Below are 26,657 nucleotides of genomic sequence, written 5' to 3'. Positions count from 1 at the left end.
ACAGCCTAACAACTGAGTTTTGATGTAGTTTCCTAAGTAGTCAGTTTTATCCAGAACAGGTATTATGTCATATGAAGAACGTACTAAGCCTTTTCCAAAGCGTTAAAACCCAGAACTGACTTACGCCAGAATCCATGGCTGCCAATATCCTGAGAGGTTTAAGGGATCTTGAAAGACAGCTGAACTCAAAATCCATGCTCCTCTCTGCCAGCTAAACGATTTCAACCTGTTATTTTTCGGGTGTCACAATCAATATTGGAAGGAAAACCCAGATTCCTGCGAACTAATTCATGTAACTCATCAACAAAGAGACTTTTGAACAAGACCCTCAATTGGTGAGAAGCGCAGGGAAGGGGAATGGCTGAGGTTCCCTACTAAAACAGCGCTTGAATCGCACTCACTGTTTGATTCCGGGCCAGAGCCGCCCTTCCCGACCTCTCCACCTTCATCTCCACTAATCAGCACTTGGTCTGTCCTCCATTCACGCACCAGCCACCTGTCAGACACACCTGGCCGCCCGCCTCCTCCCCCTCCACCGCAGCCCCAACCTCAGCTCCACTCCTTGCCCAGCCTCCACCTCCATCATGACAACATCGACCCCCTCTCAGGTACAGCATACTTACCACGAGGACACGGAGGCCGCCATCAACGGCCAGATCAACCTGGAGCTCTACGCCTCCTACGTCTATATGTCCATGTCTTATTACTTCGAAGGTGATGATGCAGCGTTGAAGAACTTTGCCAAGTACTTCCTCCACCAGTTCCAGGAGGAGAGGGAGCACTCTGAGAAGCTGATGAAACTCCAGAACAAGTCCAATGACAGTATTTTCCTGCAAGACATCAAGAAACCATCCCCAGAACAATGGGAAAGTGGGTTACATGCAATGGAGTGTGTGTGCTCTGCCTTTGGAAAAAAAATGTTAGTCAGTAGTTACTGGAACTACTCAAGCTGGCAAATGACAAGAATGCCCCCATTTATGAGATTTTATTGAAACTCACTACCTGGATGAATAGTTAAAGTCCATCACACAACTGGGAGATCATGTTACCAACCTGGGTGAAATGGGGGCCCCCAATTCTGGCCTGACAGAATATCTTTTTGACAACCACACCCTTGGAGACAGTGACTAGGAGAGCTAAGCCACACCTGGCTTCCCCACCTCTGGGAACTGTTGGCATGACTCCTACTGCCTTTCAGTGCATACATATTTTGGTTATCTGATCATAATCTGTACCAAAAAATTACTACAATTTACATCCCAATAAACTGACCTGATCGTGATGAAAAAAAAAAACCGAAAAACAAACCAATACTGCCAGTCAATAGTAATCTCGAACGTTTGAAGATCACCACTATGGTGAAGATCCTCTATGAAAACCTGAGGAATCCCATTGCATTTTCCACAGTCCTCGTTATTAGAAAATATTTTCTTTGCATGGAACTGAAAACTCTACAATTTCTTTCGTAAGGTAAGTGGATTTTATTTCTGGAAGACCCTGGTCATATGCAAGCATGTCTGGGGAAGGGGTGAATTCATTTACACTTGGACCTTAGCTGAGTTTCTCTGGTTCTGGTTGTCCCTTAGGGGAAGAGGGAAGGCAGTGAATGGGACATAGGCCTGCAAAATATTGGTATGGTAAGGCTAGGTCAGAGGCAGGGAGAAGGGGAAGGAAAAGGGAAGAAAGAGCATAAATACCCTCTGAAGATATTGTGAAAATTCAGAGCTCTGCTTTTGGAAATGAAAGCATGGTAGCTATGGTCCAGCAGGTAAGGGTGCTGAGCCTAGAGTCAGGAAAACCTGAGTTCAAATCCTACTTGACATTTACTAGCTGGGCTACCCTGGACAAATCACTTCACTTCAGTTTCCTTGTGTGTAAAACAGGAACAATAATTGCACCTACCTCCCAGGGCTCTTATGAACATCAAGTGAGACAACATGTAGAGTGAGCTCTCAAACCTTTAAGCCCTATGTAAATGGTGAAATATTTTCTGTACATAAAAAGAAATTTCTTAAATTAATTCCTCTTTTCTAATTAGCTTATTTGTCATACTAACATCATTCAGAAATACTTTACCCTTGCTTTCAGTTCATGAAGAATTCTAAATTAAAACCTTTGGGAGCAAACAGAGTGTACTAGGGAAACCAACTGCTTAAAGAAACCCTGCATTGGTTCCTTTAGAAAGGACGAATTTTGTGCTATATGGCTGGTTTGTGAAGTCCTAGTTTCCTTTAGAGTTTACAGGAAAATTTAGGGGGTCTTTGATAAGAAAACGGTGACTGAACAATGAGTCACCTGCTCTCCAGTCATTTGCTGCTGTCAGTAGAGGCTATTACCTGAAGGCCATCCCAACTAACAACTGATATCAGATGCAGCCAGTTCTGGACTGGTAAAATGAAGGAAGAATGGGGCCATGTTGTGTGGCTTTCATCAGTTTTTAATCCCTGAGCTGCTCCCTTTCTTAACCTGAGTCCTATCTCTAGGGTTCAAAGGCTTGAAGGAAGGTGGAGAAGAAGGAATCAATGGCTTTTTTAATTAGTCTCAGGGTATATTAACAGGGGTCCTGCTGACCAATGTCCTGTAGAGGAGAGCTTCTTAATCCAGAGCCCTGAGTTTTCCAGTCTGGATTAATCTGTCTGCTCCCTCCAGTTATGTTTTGATATTTTGTGAACAGGTTCACAAATGAGCAGAGACTGTTGGCTAGAGGCCAATCACTTATACTGGGGCTAGAGGGTATGTATCACTTAGTCCTAATTTTGGTAATACCCATTCTCATCCATTCAACTGCACTGGAATACGACTACTCAGGTAAGCATTTTTTTATCCACGTGACTAGGTGGGGAGTTGAGTGTTGCTGATGGGGAATGGGGACATCTCAATACAGACATGGATAAAACAAAGTTCTTGTTTACCTGTGCTAGGCTCCATGCTATTACTCAAGACTCATGGGGAAGAGAAAGGAGAAAAGAAAAAAGAAGAGACCGAAACGAAAAAAGGAAGAGGCACAAAAAGTCAAGAAAGAAGAAGATAAGGAAAAGAAGGCGAAAGAAAAGGAAAGGAAGGAGATAGGAGAAAATGCAAAGAGGAGGAAAGGATGCAAAAGTGGAGGAGAAAAGGGAGAAGAAGAAGAGGAATATGGTGAGGAGAGAAAGATGAGGGAGAGGAGGACATGGAGGAGTAAAAGCAGGAAGACAGGAGGAGAAGGAAGAGGAGGAGGAGGACAACCACACCATTTACAGGGAAAGAAGAAGGCATGGCCAGTCACCTCCCAGCAGGGGGAGGGGTTTGTGGCCTTTGAGAGCCCCCTCCTCTCCTGTTGGGACCAGGCCTTTAGCACTCAAGCAGCAGGACTGATTTGGTTTCTGGAGGTTTCCCCACCTGGTTTGGGACAGCCTTCCTTTTGTCCAGGAAGACCTTAGTCATTCCAGTTGGGAGTGGTTGTGACAGTCGCCTCTGCCCTCTCAGTGTATCTGAGGTGCGTCAGACATCAACGTGGGACACCCTTGGTGGTCATCAGATGGGTGAGTTATTGACCCCACCATGAGCTCCCTAGAGCTGGGGCCTAGGTCTCAGCTAGACTCACAAACAACTTTCAGTCCATGGGGGAGGTGGGCAAGGTTGGTGATGAGAGTAGCAGGAAAGTTAGAAGGGATAAGGGAGATATGTGAGGGGGATATGAGGGAAGTTCTGGAGTCCTAGCTTGGTTGACTTATGGGCATTGAAACCTGATTTGGTGTTAATATCTTCATACCTTGTTTTTCTCTTTGAAAGAAATGATCCATTTTCACCTCTACAGTGCAATGTTATACAACTGATTATAAAAACTACCTCACATGCTGTCCCTCCCTTACCCTACTTGTGTTGAATAAAGTTACATTTACATGTACCTTTGAAATTTTCAAAATCGTTTGCAGATATTATTCAATAGTAAACATGGCTTAATCTTTTCAGGAAGAAACTCAAAGGGTCTGGGGGTTCATTAGAATAAATTTCAGTAGATTTGAACCCTCAATCAAGTAGAAGATCTTGTGAGCTGCTAAGTGGCATTTCATGGTGAGGTTTTTTCTCTGGGATTTTATTTCACAATTGATAAGAATGTGTGGAAAGATCTAGTCCATAGTCAAAATGGTGTGAATACTTTTTTCATACTAATATTCTTCATTATAATAGTTGTTTTACTGTGTGTCAACATGAAAGTTGTTCGTATAATATTGTTCATTTCATTTAAATATTGGGCTCCCTGTGCTTTGCAGATCCTGTCTTCTGTAAAGAGGGCCAGTGCTGGGGCTGGACTGCTGATTTGCATTGCAGGTATCCAATCACTAGGAGGAAGATGTGGTTGACCAAGTCATGGTGCAGACATTTGGAGGAGAATGTCAAATGCAAGCTGAGACATATCAGTAAATAAAAATAGTATTAGTTAAACTTTATTAAACATTTGGGGATGTATGCATTCCATCACCTACAATCATTGCTACTAATGAGAATGCTAGGGAGTTATTCTACCCTTTACTGCAATCAGAAGATGGCAAGAAAATACATTGAATCCTTCCAGGAGAAATAAAAATCCCAGGTCACATGAAAGGTCTGCTAATTGAAACAGAATCACCTTGACAATTCTAGATTTAGGAGCAGCAGCATTCTTTAGAGAGCATGACTGAGGAGTTACTCTAGGTGCAGCAAGTGGTGATGGCAAACAACCTTTCCACCCAACAGTCTGTAATATCGTGATCACAACAACACCATGATCCTGAAAGGGGCACATCAGAAAAGACTAGAAAATGAAAAAAATTGAATAAAAGGATAGAGAAGACTTTAGATGAATGAGTGAAGAAGGGCAGAGACTGGATTTGGGGAAGAGAAATTTAGGAAAATTTGAGGAACAATTGAAGACTGACTTGAGCTGATGGAAGAAGAAGTGGACTCCATTTTATGAGACCTCTAGATGAAGAAGAATCCAGAAAAAAATCTTGGAAGGGAGGAAGAAAACTCAAGAAAATGCAGAAGTTATAGCAAATAAGAAAAGGAAAATGAAACATATTGGTAAGGATAGAAGAAAGAGAAAAATTAGATAAGTCTGCCTATCTGCTGCTTAGACAACTCAGAGAAAAGAGTTTGGTAGGCCTATCAAGTTTTTAAGAGGTCAAAAAGTAAAGTGAATCAAACCGTAAAGGAAATAGAGAACATGGAGTGAAGAGTTGTAAATGAAGTAAATCTGTAAGAAAGAAAACCTATGAAGGATGGGATGAGGGGATACAGTGGATAGGGTACTAGATTTGGAGTCAGTAGGACCTGAGTAAAAATCCTGCCCCAGCAAATGATTGATGACCTGCCCATCATCAAGTCAGTTAAACTTTCTTTGTCCCTATTTCCTCATCTGAAAAAGCAAAATAATAGCTCCTACCTTACAGAGATGTAGAAAGGATTGATTGATTTAACATATATAAAGTGCATGCAAATCTTAGTGCTCTATATTAATACTAGCTGTAGTAGTAGTAGTAGTAGTAGTAGTAGTAATAGTAGTAGTGGTAGTGGTGGTGGTAGTAATAGTAGTAGTAGTAGTAGTAATAAGAGTAGTATTAGTAGTAGTGGTAGTAGTAGTAGTAATAGCAATAGTAGTAGTAGCAGCAGCAGTCAGTAGAAGGTAGAAAGGGAATAAACATGTAAAAGGAATAAGCCTATAAAGTCAGCAAAAAAGTGAACCTTATAACTGGAGTGATGCAGTAATAAAACCAAGAAGGACAGAGTCTCACTCTGTAACAAGGAAGATCAAACACACAACCAGAAGATGACAACGTCAAAACTCCTACTTCCAAAGCCTGCAAGAAAAATAGGAATTGGTCAAAGGTCCTGGATGACCTCAGAAAGGATTTTGAAAATCAAGTAAGAGAAGTAGAGGAAGAATTGGGAAGAGAAATGATCATGATGTAAGAAAATCATGTAAAATGAGTCAATAGCTTCCTAAAAGAAACCCCACCCAAAAAATACTGAAGAAAATAACACCTTAAAACACTCAAATGTCAAAAGACATCCAAAAAACAAATGAAGAGAAGACTGCCTGAAAAACCAGTGTTGGCCATGTGGAAAAGGAGGTCCAAAAGCTCCCTCACGAAAATAATTCCTTAAAAATTAGAATGGAGCAGATGGAAGCTAATGACTTTATAAAATGTCATGAAATTGTAAAATAAAATCAAAAGAATGAAAAAGTAGAAAACAATGTGAAATATCTCACTGGAAAAACAAACAACCTATAAAATACATCCAGGAGAGACAATTTGAAATTTTTTAGAGTGCCTGAAAGCCATGATGAGAAAAAGAACTTAGACACCATCTTTCAAGAAATTATCAAGGAGAACTGCCCTGGTATTCTAGAGCCAGAGGGTAAAATAGATATTGAAAGAATCTTCACATCACCTTGTGAACGAGATTCCAAAAGAAAAACTCCTAGGAATATTGTAGTCAAATTTCAGACTTCCCAGATCAAGGGAAAAATACTGCAAGCTGTAAGAAAGAAATAATTTGTGTATTGTGGAAATACAAACAGGAAAACAGAAGAGTTAGCAGAGATGATATAATGTGCAAGCTGCCAGATCTTGTGTTGTCCTGATTGTATTTCCACAATACTGGAATAGGATATTCCAGAGGTCAAAGGAACTCTAGGCTTCAAACTCACCTACCCAGCAAAACGGAGTATACTATTTCAAGAGGGAGAATATATATTCAATGAAATAGAGGCCTTTCAGAAAATATATACTATATATTCATGAATTCATATAAATTTATTTCATTAGCAAATTAAGTGAGGAGATCAGAGATGTCCTTGATGAATTCCAGTCATGGAGCCTAAGAAAATGACATCCCTGGGCACAGACGGAAGTGCTCGGTGAGATTGATGACCCTCTCCTGGTGATATTCACAAGACTGTTTAGCAAAGGAAGGCCTGGAGAAGAACAAGTACTATTTTGATTTTTTTTCAAAGAAAAAAAGAATGGAAAAGATCATGAATGACTTCGAATATTGTGCTAAATCTAATAAGATTAAACATTGTAAGTCTAAAACTTGTGTGTGAGAAATAAAGTTTTGAGGTCCTATATAATCAGCAGTTTCCCTGGAAAAAGATCTGAGAGTATTAGTGAACTTGTAATGTCAGGAGAGTTAAAGCTTCTGGAATAAGGAAGTGATTGTCCTGTGGTCAAAGCCGAATTACACTCTAGCGTTGGTTCTGAGCCCCAAATTTCGGAAGGACGTTGATGGGCAGGAAAGTATCGAGACATGGTTAATTTCCATAATAAAGAGCTTGGAGCACAGGCCAGCTTGAGATTGGTTGAACAAGTGGTTACATTGTTTCTCCTGGCAAGATAGGACCAAGGAGTAACAGAATAACTCTAAGTACTTGAGAGGCCCAACCTATGGAAGAGAAATTAGATTTGTAGATACACATAGAAATATAATATAGATAGATGCAGATACAGATATGGATATTGATACGAACATAGATACAGATAGAGATGTGATATACTTATGGATATGGAAATAGGAACATGTACAGAGTAGACAGGGATATAGATAGGGACTCAGATATAAATATGGATATGAATATACATAACCTAATATACCTCCATAGGTAAAGATAGAGATAAGACATAGATATGGACATGAATATAAGTATAGATAAATATAGGTACTGATACAGATTGGCTATAGATATGGAAATAGAAATATATGGAGATTAGACAGGTATATTGATAAGAACACATAATAGATGTGGATATGAATATAGATATGAAGATAGCGATACAGATATAGATTAGATGTAGATAGGGATATGGATATAGATATGGATAGGTGTATAAATAATCTAGGAATTGAAAGAGCTAGGTAATAGGGTAAATCCAGGAAAACACATTAACACCAAGACCTTTCAATGCCCATGTCCCAAGGGAAAAGACCAAAGCTTCTCTCAATCTGCAGGTACTGAAGGCTATGAGTCTAGCCCCGTCTCAACCCTCAGCTGCAGGGGAACATGGAAGGGTAATAACTTGCTCCTCTGCTGACCACTAAAGGGGGCTTACCTTGCTGTCTGGCTCACCTTTGTTGATCACCTCATATGCACGGAGGGACTGGGGCTTCTATCTCCACTACTCCCAACTGGGGTGGCGGGGTGTTCCTGGACAGAAGGAAGGTGGTACAACCACGTCTCAAGCTAGGGTCATCAGGCATGGGGGACGTCTGGGAACTGAGTCAGTTCACTGCCTGGGTGTTATTCTCCTGGCCTCAGCAAGAGGAGAGGAGGATTCTCACAGGTCATAAAATCGAGGAGACTTCTGTTGGGATGGCAAACGCCATGTCACTCTCTTCCCCTGCTTTAACCTCCTCCTCCAAGAATCTTCAGCATCCTTGTAAAAATTCTGCTGTGTCACCACAGATCCACATCACAACAAGGAGAGGTTCATGACTGTGGGGCCGGGGCAGAGGTACAGGGGACCAAAGCTTTTTCATCCTCCCCATCATCTCCTCCCCAATTCTGAAGGTTCTAAGTACAGAGGGCAGCTTTGGATTTTGGGGGTGAGCAACTGGGACCACACTGGTCAGAAGGAAGTGACTAAACAGCAAGCTGCTTACAGCACTCTGAGGCAGAACTTGTGGGGGCCACACAGAAATGACTGTCCAGAATCCAGGTTTGGATGGTGGTCTCTGACCCCTGTTCTGGTCACAGTCTCCTCATCACCACAGAAAGAGAGCTGTGGAGCTCGGATCGAAATGAGAAGGGGCAGCTGGGACATGGTGATACCAAGAGAATGGAAGTCCCCAAACTCATGGAAGTCCTCAGCAAGGAAGTGATGGTATCTGCTGGCTGTGGGAAGAACCAAATTCTAACTTTGACAGAAACTGGCTCTGGGTTTGCATTTAGAGAGAACAAGATGTGAAAACTTGGCCTTGGCAATCAGACCAATGCCATCCCCAGCCCTGCACTGATAATGTCCAATGACCAGCCAAATACCAAAAAGACTTGTGGGGTTGAATTCAGCATGAGAATGGATTGCAAAGGAAACCTCTACCCTTTGGGTGCTCTCAGTATGGTCAGCTAGGACACAATTCCAAAGGGAAATTCATGCCTGACCTCAGAGGACAAAATATGACTATGAGCTGGTCCCTTGTTGAGATGCCATTTTCATTGAAAAGACAAAAAAATGGACAGATTTTGCCAGTCACCAATTTCGTTTTCTGAGATGTTGCCTATGGCTCCAATCACACGCTGTTTTGGATTCTCAGACAGGTGCTTTCTCTTGAGGGTTTCGAGGGGATGCCTGGCTGGGCCATGCAGGACAGAAGGATGAGATGATCCCTCAACTGCTGAAGCTCTTTGATTTCCCAAGTCCTGGAGCCAGGCAAATCTGTACCATCTATACCAGCTACACCTGATCCTTCACCTTCAATGAAGTTGGTGGCCTGTTTTTCTGGGGAGCTATCAACACTTCTCAGGAGTGCACCATGTATCCCAAAGCTCTTCAGTACCTCTGTGGCTAGACCATTAGAAGCTTAGCTTGTGGGAAGAGTGGTATTCTCCTGGCTGCAGATGAGAGTACTGTCAGCTGGGGCCAGTCTCCAACCTTCAGTGAATTGGGCTACTGGGATCACAAGTCCAAGTCTTACACTGGGGTCTGAGAAGTGAAAACCCTGGATGGCATTTACACAGAGCAGGTTGCCACAGGCTACTTCCACCCCTCGGTGAAACCGAGGGACTAGAGGGAGACTGAAAATAAGAAGCCAAAACATCTCCCTGAGTATAGTCCCTGCACCCTCTCCTGATGCCAGGAACAGCAAGGTTGCCAGCAGACTCTCCAGGCTCCTCCAGGCAGAGGACATTGCCAATGTGCCTGGAACACAAAGAACATAGATGAGAAGAGATTACTCAGTGAAAGGTCTCCTGAAGCTCTTATTTGTTAGTGTTTCCGAGGTTCCATTTCATAAGCAAATTCAACGTTTACTACCTTTTTACTATATGATCTCCAAAGTGTTTCTCGCTCCCTTTCTCTCTTTTCTCCCTTCCATTACACCAAATGTTCAATTAAAATATTTTCCCTGAGTTTAGAACTTAGCATTCCTTAAAAAAAAACAAAAAAACAAAAAAAAAAACACCAAGAAAAGCACACAAACCAAAAGAAAACCTTCTTCCAAGAGCATCCTTGTAAAAATCCCCACTTCCAGGAACGTCACTGTAAAAAAAGAATCCCTCTTCCAAAGGTATCCTCCTGCTCCAAATGGAAACAGATTCCAGAGAGACTCTTTGCAACTAAATACACCTGTTCATGCAAGTCTTGCTTTCATATTGACTGCAACAATGCTATTTTCCAGGGTTAGCTATTGTGCTAACACCCTAACAACTGAATTTTTATCTGTTTTCCTAAGTATTAAGTTTTATCTAGAACAGGCATTTAATCACAGAAACAATATCAGCCATTTCTAAAGCTTTACACCAAGGATTGGCTTAAGCCTAAATGCATGGCTTCCAATGTCCTGTGAGGTTCAAGACATGCTGCAAGATCCCTCAATTCAAAATCCATGCTCCTGTTGGCCAGCTAAACGATTTCAAGCTTGTCTTTTTCCAGAGTCACACAATCATTATTGGAAGGGAAACCCAAAGTTCCTCCGAAATAGTTCATATAACTCATCAGCAAAGAGACTCTTCAACCATATTCCCAATGGGCCAGAAGGGAAAGGAAGGGGAGTTGCTGAGGTGTACTTCTTCAACAGGGCTTGTACGGAACCCGCTGCTCAGATTCCTGGCCAGAGCGGCCCTTAGCCACCTGTCAACCTTCACCTCCACTAACTAACACTTCCTCTGTCCCCCAGTTCACTCAGCAGACGCAGCTCAAGTCACTACCTACCCCGGCCCCACCTCTGCTGACCCCAGCACCTCCACAGCCTCAGCCCCAACATCTGCACACTCTCCACCACTGACATGACCACATCGAACCCCTCTCAGGTGCAGCAGAACTACCGCCAGGACTCAGAGGCCGCCATCAACCGCTACAGCAACCTGTAGCTCTATGCTTCCTATGTCTACATGTCCATGTCTTACTACTTTGACCAAGATAATGTAGCGTTGAAGAACTTTGCCAAGTACTTTCTCCACCAGTCCCACGAGGAGAGGGAGCATGCTGGGAAGCTGATGAAACTCCAGAAGCAACCCTGCAGCCACATCTTCCTGCAAGAAATCAAGAAACCGGCCCTAGAAGACTGGAAGAATGGGTTGAATGCAATGGAGTGTGTTCTGACCTGGGAAAAAAATGTCAATCAGTCATTACCGGAATTGGACAAGCTGCAAACTGACAAGAATGGCCCCGTTTATGTGATTTCATCCAAACTCACTACCTGGATGAACAGGTAAAGCCCATCAAACAAGTGGGTGATCACAGTAACCAACGTGTGCAAAATGGGAACACCAAATTCTGGCAAGGAGAAATGTCTTTTTGACAAGCACACTCTTGGAGACAGTGACAGTGAGAGCTAAGCCACACCTGGCTTCCCCCACACCTGGGAACTGTGGGCAAGAGTCCTCCTGTTTTTCAGTGTACGTCTATTTTGGTTATCTGACCGTAATCTGTACGAAAAATGGCACTCTTTGTATCCCAAAAAAGAGACTGGGTACTAATGAAAAAAAAAAATAAAGACAACTCAATACCCCCAATCAATGCTTATCTCAAATCTTTGAAGATCCCCAGGATGGTGAAGAGCACCCAGAATGAACTGACCAATCCCATTGCATTTTGGACAGTCTTCATTATTGGACATTCCTTTCTTTGTGTGGAGCTGAAAACTCTCTACAATTGATTCCCTAAGGTAAGTGGATTTTGTTTCTGGAAGACCCTGTTAATATGCAAGCTTGTCTGGGGAAGGGGTGAGTACATTAACACTTGGAGCTTAGTTGAGTTTCTCTGATTTCTGGTTGTCCCTTAGGGGAATAGGGAATGATGTGAATGGGACAGAGACCTGGTAAATTTTGATATGATAAGGCTAGGTTAGAGCAGGGAGAAGGGTCCGAAAAATGGAGGAAAGAGGATAAATAACATGTGAGGATATTGTCAAAATCCAGAGCTGCTTTTCTGGAACTGAAGGCATGGTAGCAAGGTTGCCCCAAGGGTAAGGGTGCTGAGCCTAGAGCCAGAAAGATCTGAGTTCAAATGCTGCCTCAGACATTTACTAAATGAGTTACCCTAGACAAATCACTTCCCTTCAGTTTCTTGGTGTTTAAAACAGGGACAATAACCGCACCTACCTCACAGGGCTCTGATGAACATCAAATGAGATACAGTGTGGCTTGCAAACTTTTAAGTCCTGTATCAATGGTAACTTATTTTTGGTAAAGTGAACTTTCATAAATTAAATCCTCTTTTCTTATTTGTTTGTTTATTGGATTAGCATCATTCAGAAATACTTTGTCCTTGATTCCAGTTTGTGAAGAATGTGAAATTAATATCATTGTGAGCAAACATGAGTGTCCTAGGGAAGCCACCTCTTTAAAGCAAGCCTGCATTGGTTCCTTTAGAAAGGGTGAAATTCAGACTAAATGGCTGGTTTGAGAGGTCCTAGTTTCCTTTGGAGATTACACGAATTTTTAACGAGTCTTTGATAGGAAAATGGTGACTGAACATTGAGTCACCCTGCTCTCCATTCCTTTGCTGCTGTCAACAGAGACTAGTATCCAGAGGTCATCCCTACTAAATAACAATTGATTTCAGATACAGCCAGTTGTGGACAAGGCAGGTGAAGGAAGAATAGGGCCATGTTGTGTGAATTTCATGAGGCTTTAATCACTGAGGTACTCCCTTGCTTAACCTGAGTCCTATCTCTAGAGTTCAAATACTTGTAGGAAGGTAGAGAACAAAGGATCAATTGTATTGTCATTAGCATCAGAGTGTCTGAACAGGAGTCCTGCTGGCCAATGTCCTTTGCATGTGAGCTTCTTATTATAGAGTCCTGAGTGTTCCAGTCTGGATTACTCTGTCTCCTCCCTCCAATTATATTTTGACATTTTGTGAATAGGGTCACAAATGACCAGAGACTGTTGGCTAGAGGCTAGTCACTTATACTGGGGATAGGAGGTATATGTCACTTGGTTCTAACTTTGCTCATAGCCATTATCATCCATTCAAATGCACTTGAATAAGAGTATTCAGATAAGTATTTTTTATCCATGTGCTACCCTTGTATGTGGGTATGATGGATGCAGCCAGGGTTGGTGGGGACTTGAGTGTCATTGATGTGGAATGGGGATATCTCAATAGATATACAGATAAAACACTTACTTAGTTCTTGTTTACCTGTGCTAGGCTCCATGCTATAACTAAAGAATGATGGGGAAGAGAAAGCAAAAAACAAAAAATGGAAGAGGCAGAAAAGAAAAAAAGAAGAGGCAGAAAAGAAAAAAAGAGGCACAGAAAGGTGAAGAAAGAAGAAAAAGATAAGGAAAGGAAGGCAAAGGAACAAGAAACAAAAGGAGAAAGCAGGAACTGAAAAGAGAGGAGGACAGGATGCAAAAGTGGAGGAAAAAAGGGGGAAGAGGAATATGGTGAGGAGAGAAAGATGAGGGAGAGAAAGATGGCAAGGAGGAAAAACAGGAAGACAGGAGGAGTAGGAAGAGGAGGAGGAGGAGGATAACCACACCATTTACAGGGGAAGTACAAGGCATGGCCAGTCACCTCTCAGCAGGGAGAGGGCTTTTGTGGTCTTAGAGAGGCCCACTCCCCTCCTGTGAGGACCAGGAGTTTAGCACTCAAGCAGCAGGACTGATTTGGTTTCCCCACCTGGTTTGGGACAGCCTTCCTTTTGTCCAGGAAGACCTTAGTCATTCCAGTTGGGAGTGGTTGTGACAGTCACCTCTGCCCTCTCAGTGTATCTGAGGTGCGTCAGACATCAACGTGGGACACCCTTGGTGGTCATCAGATGGGTGAGTTCTTGACCCCACCATGAGCTCCCCTAGAGCTGGGGCCTAGGTCTCAGCTAGACTCAAATACAACTTTCAGTATGTGGCGGGGTGAGGTGGGGTAGGGTTGGGGATGAGAGTAGGGGGGAAGTTAGAAGGGATAGGGGAGACTGTGAGAGGGATGTGAGGGAAGTTCTGGTGCCCTAGCTTGGTTGACTCATGGGTATTAAAACCTGCTTTGGTGTTAATGTATTTAGAGCCTGTTTTTCTATTTTAAATAAATGATCCATTTTTACCTCTACAGTGTAATATTATGCAATAGTTTATCAAAAATTCCTCCTATGGTGTTCCTACCTTACACCACTAGGGTTGATTGAAGTTGCATTTATAGGTCACTTTGACATTTTCAAAATTCTTTAACCATATTATTTAATAATAACATGGCTTAATCTTTTGAGGATGAAATTCAAAGGGCTCGGTGGTTAATTAGAATAAGTTTCAGTAGATGTGAACCCTCTACCAAGTTGAAAAGCTTGTGAACTGAGAAAGGGCCACTTCATGGTGGTTTTGTCTCTGGGATTTTATTTCTCAACTGAGAGGCATGTGTGGAAAGCTCAAGTCCATACCAAAATCTTTTGAATAACTTTTTCCACACTAATATTCTTCATCATTATTCCAGTTGTTCATCTGTGTGTTAATGAGCAAACTGCTATATACTCTATACTACCTCATACTGTTCATTTCATTGAAATATTGGGCTCCCTGTGCTGTCAACATCCTGTCCTCTGTGAACAGGACCAGTGTTGAGGCGGGACAGGTGGTTTGTGTAGCAGGTGTCCAGTTACAAGGAGGAAGATATGGTTGAGCATGTCATGCTGTAGATAATTCTGGGAGAATTTCAAATGCAAGATTTTACACATTAGTAAATAGAAATAGTATTAGTTAAACTTCATTGAACATTTCAGTATGCATGCATTCCATCATCTACAATAATTGCTACTAATGAGAATGCTTGGGAGTTATTCTAACCTTTACTGCAATCAGAAGATGGGAAGAAAATACAATGTCCTCCATCTGAGAGAAGGAAAAATCCCAGGTCATGTGAGAGGTCTGCTAATTGAATCAGGAACACTTTGACAGTTACTGATCTAAGAGCAGCAGCATTTTTTAGAGAGCATGACTCAAGAGTTTCTCCAGATGCAGCAAGTGGTATGGGAAACAATATTTCCAACCAATAAACTGGAATATGGTGACCACAACAACCCCAGGAACCCAGCTTCCAATGGAGCAGGACAGAAAAGACTAGCAAATAAAAAAGATAAAAGGAATAAAAAGAAGACAGGGAAGACTTTAGATAGATGGGTGAAGAAGGCCAGAGACTGAATTTGGGGAGGTTAAATTTAGGAAAATTGGAGGAAAAATTGAAGATTGACTTGAGATGATGGAAGAAGAGGTAGACTCCATCCAATGAGGTCTCCAGCTGGAGAAGCATTCGGGAAAAAGTGTCTAAGGGGAGGAAAAATACTCAGGGAAAGGCAGAAAGTACATCACATAAGAAAAAGAAAGTGAAAGACAATGGTAACAATAGAAGAAAGAGAAAAATTGGATGAGCCTGCTCTCTGCTGCTTGGAGAATTCAGAGAAAATAGTTAGGTGTGACTGTCAAGTTTTTAAAAGCTGAAAAAGTAAAGTGAATCAACCCATAAAGGAAATAGAGAACATGGAGGGAAGAGTGGTTCAAGGAGGAAATCTGTAAGGAAAGTAAACCTATAAATGGTAGCATGAGATGATGCAGTTTATGGGGAGATAGATTTGGAGTCAGTATGACTTGAGTACAAAATCCTTCCCCAGACAATTATTGATGTGACCACAATGAAGGCACTTAAACTTTCTTAGTCTAACGTTGCTCATCTGCAGAAATGAAATAGTATGCCCCAACATACAAAGATGTTGAAAAGATCCATGATTTCACATGCAAAAAGTGCTTCCAAATCTTTATGCTCTATATAAATGCTAGCTGATGTAGCAGCAGCAGCAGCAATAGCCGCAGCAGTAGTAGTAGTAATAGTAGTAGAAGTAGTAATAGTAGAAGTAGTAGTAGTAATAGTAGTAGAAGTCATAGTAGTAGTAGTAATATTAATAGTAGTAGTACTAGTAATAGTAGTAGTAGTAGTAGTAGTAGTAGTAGTAGTAGTAGTAGTAGTAGTAGTAGTAGTAATAAAGGGAATCAGCATGTAAAAAGAATACACCTACAAAGTAAGCAAAAAAGTAAATCTTATAACTGGAGTAATGTAGTAACAAAATCAAAAAGCACAGAATCCTACTTTTGTAACAAAGAAGATCAAAACGTACAACCAGATGAAGACAACAAAGTCAAAACTCCTACGTCCAAAGCCTGCAAGAAAAATATAAATTGGTCACAGGCCCTGCAAGACCTCAAAAAGATTTTGACAATCACGTAAGGGAAGTAGAGGAAAAATTGGGAAGAGTATTGAGAAAAATGGAGGAAAATCATGTAAAATGAGTCAACAGCTTGCCAAAGGAGACCATGCCCCCAATAATACTAAAGAAAATAATACCTAAAAATGCACAAATGGCAAAAGGCATCCAAAAGGAAATGAAGAAAGATTGCCTGAAAAACCAGAATTGATCAAATGGAAAAGGACGTCCTAAATCTCCCTGAAGAAAATAATTCTTGAAAAATTAGAATGGAACAGATGAAAGCTAATAACATTATGAAAAATCAAGAAAATATAAAACAAAACCAAAAGAATTCAAAAATAATAAATAATGTAAAATATCTCATTGGAAAAACAAGCAACCTGTTAAACAGATCCTGGAGAGATAATATAAAAGTGATTGGACTACCTGAAATCCATGATCAAAGGAAGAGTCTAGACATCATCTTTCAAGAAATTATCAAGGAGAACTACCCTGATATTGCAGAACCAGAGGGTAAAATGCATATTGAAAGAATCTACCCATCACCTCCTCAAAGAGATCTCAGAAGGAAAACTTGTTGGAATATTGTGGTCAAATTACAGAGGGCCCAGATCAGGGAAAAAAATCACTGCAAGCAGTGAGAAAGAAACAATTCGAGTGTTGTGGAAATACAATATTAATAACACCAGAGTTAGCAGAGGTACTATAATGTATAAGCTGCTAGACCTCTTATTGACCTGACTGTATTTCCACAATACTGGAACAGAATAGTCCAGAGGTCAAAGGAACTCTAGAATTCAAACCCAGAATCACTTACCCAGCAAAAGTGAGTATAATATTTCAGGGAGAAAAATACATATTCAGTGAAATAGAAGCCTTTCAAGCATTTTTGATGAAAAGACCAAAGCTGAATAGAAAATGTGACATTTAAATACAAGGAACAAGAGAAGCATGAAAACTTAACAGGAAAGAGAAATAATAGGGGATTTCCTAAAGTTGAACTGTTTCCATTCCTGCATGGAAAGATATTTGTAACCCTTGAGAGTTTTCCCAGTATTAGGATAGATGGAGGAAATATTATATTCATACATACGTTTATGGAGTGTGAATATATATATATGTATGTACACACATATGCACATATGTGTATTTATGCCCGTATGTACATGTACATAGCCATCAGGTCAAGACCCAACTCAGAGCAAATGACTATCAGCCAGAGCAAGATCAATGGAGAACTTGTGCAACAATGTATCCAACACACCCCATACATAGCAGGAAACAGGCCCACTGAGAAGATGTCAGTTTTTCTGGAACATCACAAGAGTAAGCTGCCCCTCCACATGGACCCCAGCCCCACACTTTCCCTACAAGATTATCCTTTAAGTGCAGTCCTTACACATCCCTCCTCTTCTCACTCATGCTGTGTCTATTTATGAGAGAATATAGCCTCGTTATATTGGGGGGGAGGGTGGGGCTATTATGATTTTTCTTACCATGTGATTTAATTTAATGCCTTTCCCTTGAAATAGTTGTGTCCTCAGGGAAGGCACACAACCTGAACATTGCAGTCTTGCACTACCAAACATTCAGGCCTCCCTTTTCCTTTCCTCCTTCCTCCTCATTCCTCCTCCCCCAGACTGTCTTTCCATCCCTTTATCCCAAGAACCCCCTCTTTGGGTCTCCTCTGAGTCCCCTTGAAGCCAGTCACCCATTTTTCTGTAATTTGAATTAAATGGTCACTGGGTTTCCTTTCAACTCTGAAATTCTATGAATCATCCTTGACAATGAGCCTGTCAACACAACACAATATTTTGAGAAGCTCATTAAGAAAAGAGATGGTTACGTTTAGGGATCAACCTGCCTTGTCCAAGGGACCTTTGAATCTGTTATTATATGTCATTGAAGTAAAACCACGTTGAGAGAGAAGTGAGGTGGAGAAACTTAGGAGGTTATTTTAAATGCTCAGGTGACTAGGTTTTGATTTTGTTTAATTTCTGACAATGGAGCATCACAAAATTGTCTTCTTGGAATGCTTGCAGGAGATGGACAATTTGAGGGATTTTTGGAGAATACCCAGGAAACTCTGCTTAGTTCATCAGGGCTTTTGTGCATGAAGGAGAAGGTGCTTCTGACTTTGTGTTGCATGTGAAAAGGTGCTTCAGGAGTTGGTAGTCAAAGATGAGTGACTGTGGAGGAGATAAATATCTTCCTCCAAAGAGTCGCCATTTCATTATCAAAGTATGCCATCTCACTGTAGTGGTGAAAAGCACTAGTTTAATTAAAATAGAAAAACAGTTGAATTGACATTCGGGGACTCTTCTCCACTTATTAGCAGCAAATGGGAAATAGATGTCTCTTTTGGTAAGTCAGGGAGACCTGCAAAGGAATGACAAAACAAACTGTACACAAATTGGATACTTTTCAACCGAAATACAGACCGGAACAGGGCTCTCAAAGTGCTTTCAGTTCAGGGTTTGTGGATTCTAAGTCTGAAGGGGTGTGTGGCATTAGACACTCTGTGATCCCGAGGGGCATAAGTTCTAATGGCACATAGGAAACTCCCTGAAGTTTGCAACAGTCTAATGGTGGGGCTTGGATCCATTACTCTATGTAGAAATAATACCAATAGAGATGATAAGAATAACTCCCATTTATGTAGCAATTAACCCTGTGCCAGGCACAATGCAAAGCACTTCAGGAATAATTTACAATTACTTCACTTGATTCTCACAAATATGGAATACAGCTGATATTATCATCCCCATTTTACAGTTAAGGGAATTCAGGCAAAAAGCATTTGTCCATGGTCACCAGAGCAGAAAAAGACAAAACAGGATGGTCTTGGAAATATGTTAGTGTTAAGTACGAATGGTGGCAACTAATTTTATAAGTGGTAAATTTATGAATTCATGTTAAAACTTTGAATTCCCTCAGCAGCTTCCAGGGGAGGCAGTATAACAGACTGGTCCTGGGAGCAAGAAAATCTGAGTTCAGATTCTGCCAGTAAAACACACTAGACAGTTTACTTCACCTTTCAATCGTCTGGGCAATATTCTGTGACCATAAGTTGGAAGATAATTGCTGATCCTCTGATTGGTACAAGTTTTCTCACTGCATTCCTAATCACCTACCCTGAAACAAAGTCAAACTCAAACCAAATGCAGCCTCCTAACTTTGAGAACTCAGACAATAAATACTCTAGTAATGAGTTACATGTATTTTTAGGTAATCATATACGTGTAACTTATTCTAATAAACATTTTTCTGACTAAAATAATAGGAAGAATGAGGCATTTAATATATGTATGTATACATACGCACACGTGCAATTCAGTGGTTCAGTACTGGCAAGGAATTGATCTCCCTCTAATTACTTGGAGTCAATATGCTTGTGTGTGTATATGACAAATCATCAATTTTATTTCCCCACACTTTGGATTAAGCACCACCATGTGCTAGACACTGTGCTAATTTTCTTCACCAGTATTTCTTCACCAATATTTCCTTTGGTCCTCACTACAACTGTAGGAGATAGGTATTATTATTTTCGTTTTACTGTGTCTTGCCCAGGACACACCAGGAAAGTGCCAGAGGCCAGGTTTGAACTTAGATAGTCTTGACTCCAGCCCAGCTGTCACCTAGTTCCCCTCATTTAATAGAAAGGGAATTTGAACTGAAAGGAAGGAAAGGTCTCTTTTATAAAGCAAACTAAAAAAGCACAGTGATTTTATTGGCTATTTCCTCCCCCTTTTGCCAGCATGGATGGGAAGAGTATTTCACTCTTTTATTCATCAAGAAATATGGGAAAAGAACAAAAAATCTTTAATGACGAAGCCTCTTGGACTAAAGATGCATACGCAGGAGCCCAAAAACTGCTTTATACAACTTAGTATGATAAAATTATATGTTTTCATAAATATCCCTTCTTGGTTCTTAGTGAGAAGTGAACTCACATTTTTCAATGAAAGAAATCTCCACCCCCACGCCATTTTAGGATTTTTCTTACAAAAGAAAAGGGATCATTGCTGATTATCTCTCATGCCAGGAGCCTCCCGCCCCGACAGAGAGAGCTGAGTTATTAATGGAAAATTTACGTGAATGAGAGAAAAGGAACAAGATATAACATAAGCTTTTCACTATTGCTTTTAAATAGGTTGGATGGGCCGAGAGTTTGAGGGGAAGGGGACCTTATGACCAAATATCTAATGGAAGAATAACACATTAACTAGGGAAACTTTTGTCATTGCTTCAAAATCTCTTGTCTTGTCTTGGCATTGGGGTCAAGAATTTAAATCCATGGAGAGAAAATATGCATATGCACATACATGAAGCAGATATGCATATTTGTGTATGTGTATGTGTTTACGTATGCATATAGGTGATCCATATATAGACACAGATGAGATGCAGATATCAACATGAACATAGATAGAGATTTTAGATTCAGATTATATAAGCAAAGGGTTATGAATATATGCACATGGATATAGATACACATACCGATATGGATATGGATGTAGATACAGACATAGATACAGATGAGATATCAGTATGGACATGAATATAGCTGTAGATAAAGATAGGTACAGGTACAGATACAGATTGGATATATATGTGGAAATAGAATCATATACAGATTAGACAGGGATAAAGATAGGTTCAGAGATATAGATATGGATATGAATATAGATACACTGATGTAGATATGAAGATAGATATAGGTACAGATTAGATATAGATATGGACATGAATATAGATATAGATATATAGAGACACAGACTGGATAGATATGGAAACAGAAACATAAGCAGATGAGACTGGTGTACAGATATGGACATGTATATAAATATAGATATAGATAGATATAGGTATAGAAACAGATGAGATAGATATGGAAAGAGAAACATAAACAGATTAGACAGGGATATAGGTAGAGAAACAGATATAAATGTTTATATGAAAATTGATACACTGAAGTAGTTATGGAGATAGAGGTAGATGCAGATAAAGATTTGATATAGACAGGGATATGGATACAGATATGAGAAGATATATTAATAATCTAGGAATTGAAAGAGCTGGGTAATAGGGTGAATTCAGGAAAACTCATTAACACCAAAACCTTTCAATGCCCATGTCCCAAGGGAAAACACCAAACCTTCTCTCAGTCTGTAGGTACTGAAGTTTATGAGTCTAGCCCCATCTCAACCCTCAGCTGCAGGGGAACATGGAAGGGTAATAACTTGCTCCTCTGCTCTCCACTAAGGGTCACTCACCTTGCTGTCTGGCTCACCTTTGTTGATCACCTCAGATACACGGAGGGATTGGGGTTTCTGTCATTACTACTTCCAACTAGGGTGGCAGGGTGTTCCTGGACAGAAGGAAGGTGGTACAACCATGTCTCAAGCCAGAGCCTCAGGCATTGGGAACGTCTGGGAACTGAGTCAGTTCAGCTGCCTGGGTGTTATTCTCCTGGCCTCAGCAAGAGGCGGAGAGGATTCTCACAGGCCATAAAGTCCTCAAACCTTTGCTGGGATGGCAAAAGCCATGCCACTGTCTTCCCCTGCTTTAGCCACCTCCTCCAAGAATCGCCAGAATCCTTGTAAAACTCCTTCTTCGTCATCACAGAGGCAGAGCACACCAAGGAGAGGATTAGGAGTGTGAGGCAGGGGCAGGGGTGCAGGGGACCCAGGCTCTTTTCCTCTCCCCATTATTCCCTGCTCTCATGCAGGCTCTAAGTGCAGAGGACAGATTTTGATTTGGGGAGCAACCAACTGGGACCTCATCTTTTGGAAGGAAGTGACTAAACAGCAAACTGCTTACAGAAATCTGGGGCAGAACTTGTGGGGACCTTACAGAAACTCCTGTCTGGGGTCGATGTATGGACTGAGGTCTCTGAACCCCTGTGACACTCACAGTCTCTTCCTCACCACAGAAGGAAAGCTATGGAGCTAGGGTTGAAATGAGAAATTGCAGCTTGGACAGGGTGATAACAAAAGAGTGGAAGCCCCCAAATTCATGGAAGTCCTCAGCAAGAAAATGATCCTGTCTGCTGGTTGTGGAAGGAACCACACTCTAGCTTTAATAGAACCTGGCTCTGTGTTTGCATTTGGAGAGAACAAGATGGGGCAACTTGGCCTTGGCACCCGGACGGATGCCATTCCCAACCCTGCACAGACAATGTACAATGGCTAGCCAAATACCACAGTGACTTGTGGGGCTGAATTCAGCATGATAATGGAGTGTAAGGGAAAACTCCACTCCTTTGGTGCCCTGAATGTGGTCAGCTGGGACACAATTCTGACAGGAAATTCATTGCATGGCCTCAGAGTTTAGAATATGACTGTGAGCTGGTCCTCTGCTGAGTTGCCATCTGCACTGAAAATACAAATATTGTACAGATTTTCCCATTCCCCAATGTCATTGTCTGGGATGTTTCCTGTGACACCAATCACACTCCAGTTCTAGACTCTCAGAAACCTGTTTTCCCTTGGGGGTTTGGAGAAGATGGCCAGCTGGGTCTCACAGAGCAGAAATATGAGATGGTCACTCATCTGGTGAAGCTCTTTAATTTCCCACGCCAGGGGCCAGGTAAATCTATGCCAGCTACATCTGTTCCTTCACCTTGGTGGCCAGATTTTCTGGGGTGCTCCCAACACTTCTCAGGGGACCACCATGTATCCCAAAGCTGTTCAGGACCTCTGTGGCTGGACCATTAGAAGCTTTGCTTGTGGGAAGAAGTGTATAAACGTAGCTGCCACAAAGCAGGTTACCATAGGCTATTCAAAATCCTTATTGAACAACAGGAACCAGAGCCAGAATGAAATGGAAAAGCAAAACAACCTCCCTGTACATAATCCTGACATCCTCTCCTGATGGCTGCAAGGCTGTCAGCCAGCTCTCCAGGCCCATCTAGACAGTCGAGATTGTCAATGTGCCCAGGAACACAAAGAAGGCAGATGAGAAGAGACTCCTCAGGGAAAAGATCTCAAAGCTCCTGTGTTAGTCTTTCAGGTTCCCTTTTAGAACCAAATTCATCGTCAACTCCCTTTTTGCTGTAGGATCTCCAAAGTGTTTCTCTCCATCTTTCTCTGCTTTCTCCCTTCCCCTACCACAAATGTTTCATTAAAATGTGGCTCTTAGTTGACTACTTAGGATTCTCAGAAAAACAAAAACACAAACAACAGTAAAAAACCTCCTTCTACCAAGACCACACTTGTAAAAACTCCCACTTCCAAAAACCTCATTGTAAGAAAAAAAGGACTTCCTCTTCAAAAGGCATCCTCCTGCTCCAAATGGAAAGAGATTCCAGAGAGGGTCCTTGCAACTAAATACTTCTATTCCTGCAAGGTTTGCTTTCATATTGAATGCAACAATGACATTCTGCGGGGCTTGCTATTGTGCTAACAACTTAACAACTGAATTTTTATCTATTTTCCTAAGTAGTAAGTTTGATATAGAGCATATATAATATCATAGTAAGAATATAACAAGCCTTCCTAAAGCGTTAAAACCAAGAAGTGACATGGAAGAATGCATGGACGCCAATATTCTGTGAGGTTTAAGAGATACTGAAAGACTGTTGAACTCAAATCCACGCTTCTGTCGGCCAGCTAACGGATTTCAACTTTTTATTTTTCAAGAGTCACAAGCCATATTGGAAGGAAAACCCAAAGTTCCTCTGAACAAATTCATGTAACACATCAACTAAGAGACTCTTCAGCACTGCCCCCAATCAGCTGGAAGGAGAATCACTGTGGTTTCCCACTATAATAGTGCTTCAATCTAAACAGCTGCTTGATTCCTGCCCAGAACCACCCTTACCTCCTATCCATCTTCATCTCCACTAATCAACAGTTTGTCCATCCTCCCATTCGCCCACCAGCCAGTTGCATAGTTGCCCCTGCCTGTGATCCTCTCCCTCCACCACGCCAGCCTCAGCCCCAGCCTCTGTACAGCCTACACCTGCATCATGACAACATCGAGCACCTCTCAGGTACAGCAGACTTGTCACCAGGACTCGAAGGCCGCCATCAACCGCCAGATCAAAGAGCTCTAAGCCTCCTGAGTCTACCTGTCCATGTCTTACTACTTTGACCCAGATGACGTACCATTGAAAAACTTTGCCAAGTATTTCCTCCACCTGTCCCACTGGGAGAGGGAGCATGCGGAGAAGCTGATGAAAGGCCAGGACAAGTGCAGCCACTGCATATTCCTGCAAGACATCAAGAAACCCAACCAAGAAGACTGAGAGAGCGAGCTGAATGCAATGGAATGTTCTCTGCCCTTGGAAAAAAATGTCAGTCAGTCATTACTGGAACTGCACAAGCTGTCAAAGGAAAAGAATGACCCCCATTTACATGACTTTATGGAAACCCCACTACCTGGACAAACAGTTAAAGTCCATCACACAACTAAGTGATCACGTAACCAAGCTGCAGAAAATACACCCCACCCCTGCCAATTCTGGCATGGAGGAATATGTTTTTGACAAGCACACCCTTGGAGACACAGCTAAGTCACACCTGGCTTCCCCCATACCTGGGAACTGTGGGTTAGACTCCTACTGTATTTCAGTGCATGCCTACTTTGATTATCTTACCATAATCTGTACCAAAAAACTACCACCATTTACATTCCAATAAAATGACCTGGTTCTTATGAAAGAAAAAACAAAACGTTCCAATATCCACATTCAATAGCAATCTCAAACGTTTGAAGACCACCACTATGGTGAAGATCGGCCATGAAGACCTGAGGAATCCCACTGCACTTTGGACAGCCCTCATTCTTAGAAAGTGTTTTCTCTGCATGCAGCTGAATTCTCTACAATTTATTCCCTAAGGTAAGTGGATTTTGATTCTGGAACACCCTGTTTGTATAGAAGCATGCCTGGAGCAAGGGTGAATACACGAACTCATGGAGCTTAGTTGAGTTTTTCTGGTTTCTGGTTGTCCCTTATAGGAGGAGAGAAGGCTGTGAATGGGACATAGAGCTGGAAAATTTTTATGTGATAAGACTGGATCAGAGGCAGGGAGAAGGGTCAGAAAAATGGAGGAAAGAGGATAAATAAGATCTGAGGATATTGGGAAAATCCGGAGCTTCTCTATTGGAAATGAAGGCATGGTAGGAAGGTAGTCCAGATGGTAAGGGTGCTGAATCTGGACTTAGGAAGACCGGAATTCAAATCCAACCTCACCCATTTACTAGCTAGGTTACCCTGGACAAATCACTTTACTTTAGTTTTCTTATGTGAAAAACAGGGACAATAATTGCACCTACCTCCCAGGGCTCTTATGATCATCAAGTGAGAAAACATGTACTTTCCTTTGCAAACCTTTAAGTCCTATATAAATTGTAACTTATTATTTTCTGTACTTACAATGAATTTTCATAAATTAATTCCTCGTCTCTAAATGCTTATTTGTGTTATTAACATCATTCAGAAATACTTTGTCCTTGCTTCGAGTTCATAAGAATTCTAAATTAACATCTTTGTGAGCAAACATGAGTGTACTAGGGAAGCCACCTGCTTAAAAAAGCCCTGCATTGGTTACTTTAGAAAGAAGGAAATTTGCACTAAATGGCTGGTTTGACAAGTTCTAGCTTCCTTTAGAGCTTACAGGAACCTTTAGGGTGTCTTTGACAGGAAACTGGTGACTGAACATTGAGTTGCCCCGCTCTCCACTCCTTTCTTGCTGTCAACAGAGATTGGTACCTGAATGCCATCCCTATTAAATAACAGCTGCTGTCAAATACAGCCTATTGTGGATGAGGCAAGTGAAGGAAGAATGGGGCCATGATTTGTGGCTTTCATCAGGCTTTAATCACTGAGCTGCTCCCTTCCTTAACCTGAGTGCCATCTCTAGGGTTGAAAGCCTTGAAAGAAGGTGGAGAAGAAGGAATCAATGGGTTTTCTAATTACATTCAGGGTATCTGAACAGGGTTCCTGCTGGCCAATGTCCTGTGCAGGTGAGCTTCTTAATACAGAGCCCTGAGTGTTCCAATCTGGATTACTCTGTCTGCTCCCTCCAGTTATATTTGGACATCTTGTGAATATTTTTACAAGACAGCAGAAGCTGTTAGTTAGAGTCTAATCACTTATACTGGGACTAGAGGGTATTTATCACTTATTATTAACTTTGTTAATACCCATTATCATCCAATCAAGTGCACTGGAATAGTACTACTCAGATAAGAATTTTTTATCCACGCGGCTATTTGGGGGGAGTTGAGTGTCATTGATGGGGAATGGGGACATCTCAATAGAGAGATGGATAAAACAC

General features: G+C 41.5%; 3 pseudogenes; all 3 read left to right on the top strand.

The window, feature by feature from the left end:
- Window positions 1-1,378: 1,378 nt before the first annotated feature.
- LOC140500452 (ferritin heavy chain-like) lies at window positions 1,379-14,053 on the top strand (annotated as a pseudogene).
- A 3,783-nt stretch (window positions 14,054-17,836) lies between these two features.
- Window positions 17,837-26,261, top strand: LOC140500449 (ferritin heavy chain-like; annotated as a pseudogene).
- The window catches only part of LOC140500451 (ferritin heavy chain-like), a 33,825-nt pseudogene continuing 32,295 nt past the window's right edge, over window positions 25,128-26,657 (top strand).

Source organism: Notamacropus eugenii, chromosome 4 (assembly GCF_028372415.1).
Source record: "Notamacropus eugenii isolate mMacEug1 chromosome 4, mMacEug1.pri_v2, whole genome shotgun sequence".
Classification (NCBI taxonomy): domain Eukaryota; kingdom Metazoa; phylum Chordata; class Mammalia; order Diprotodontia; family Macropodidae; genus Notamacropus; species Notamacropus eugenii.
The sequence above is the reverse complement of the archived record's forward strand: the minus strand, read 5'-3'. Positions and strand labels throughout refer to the sequence as shown.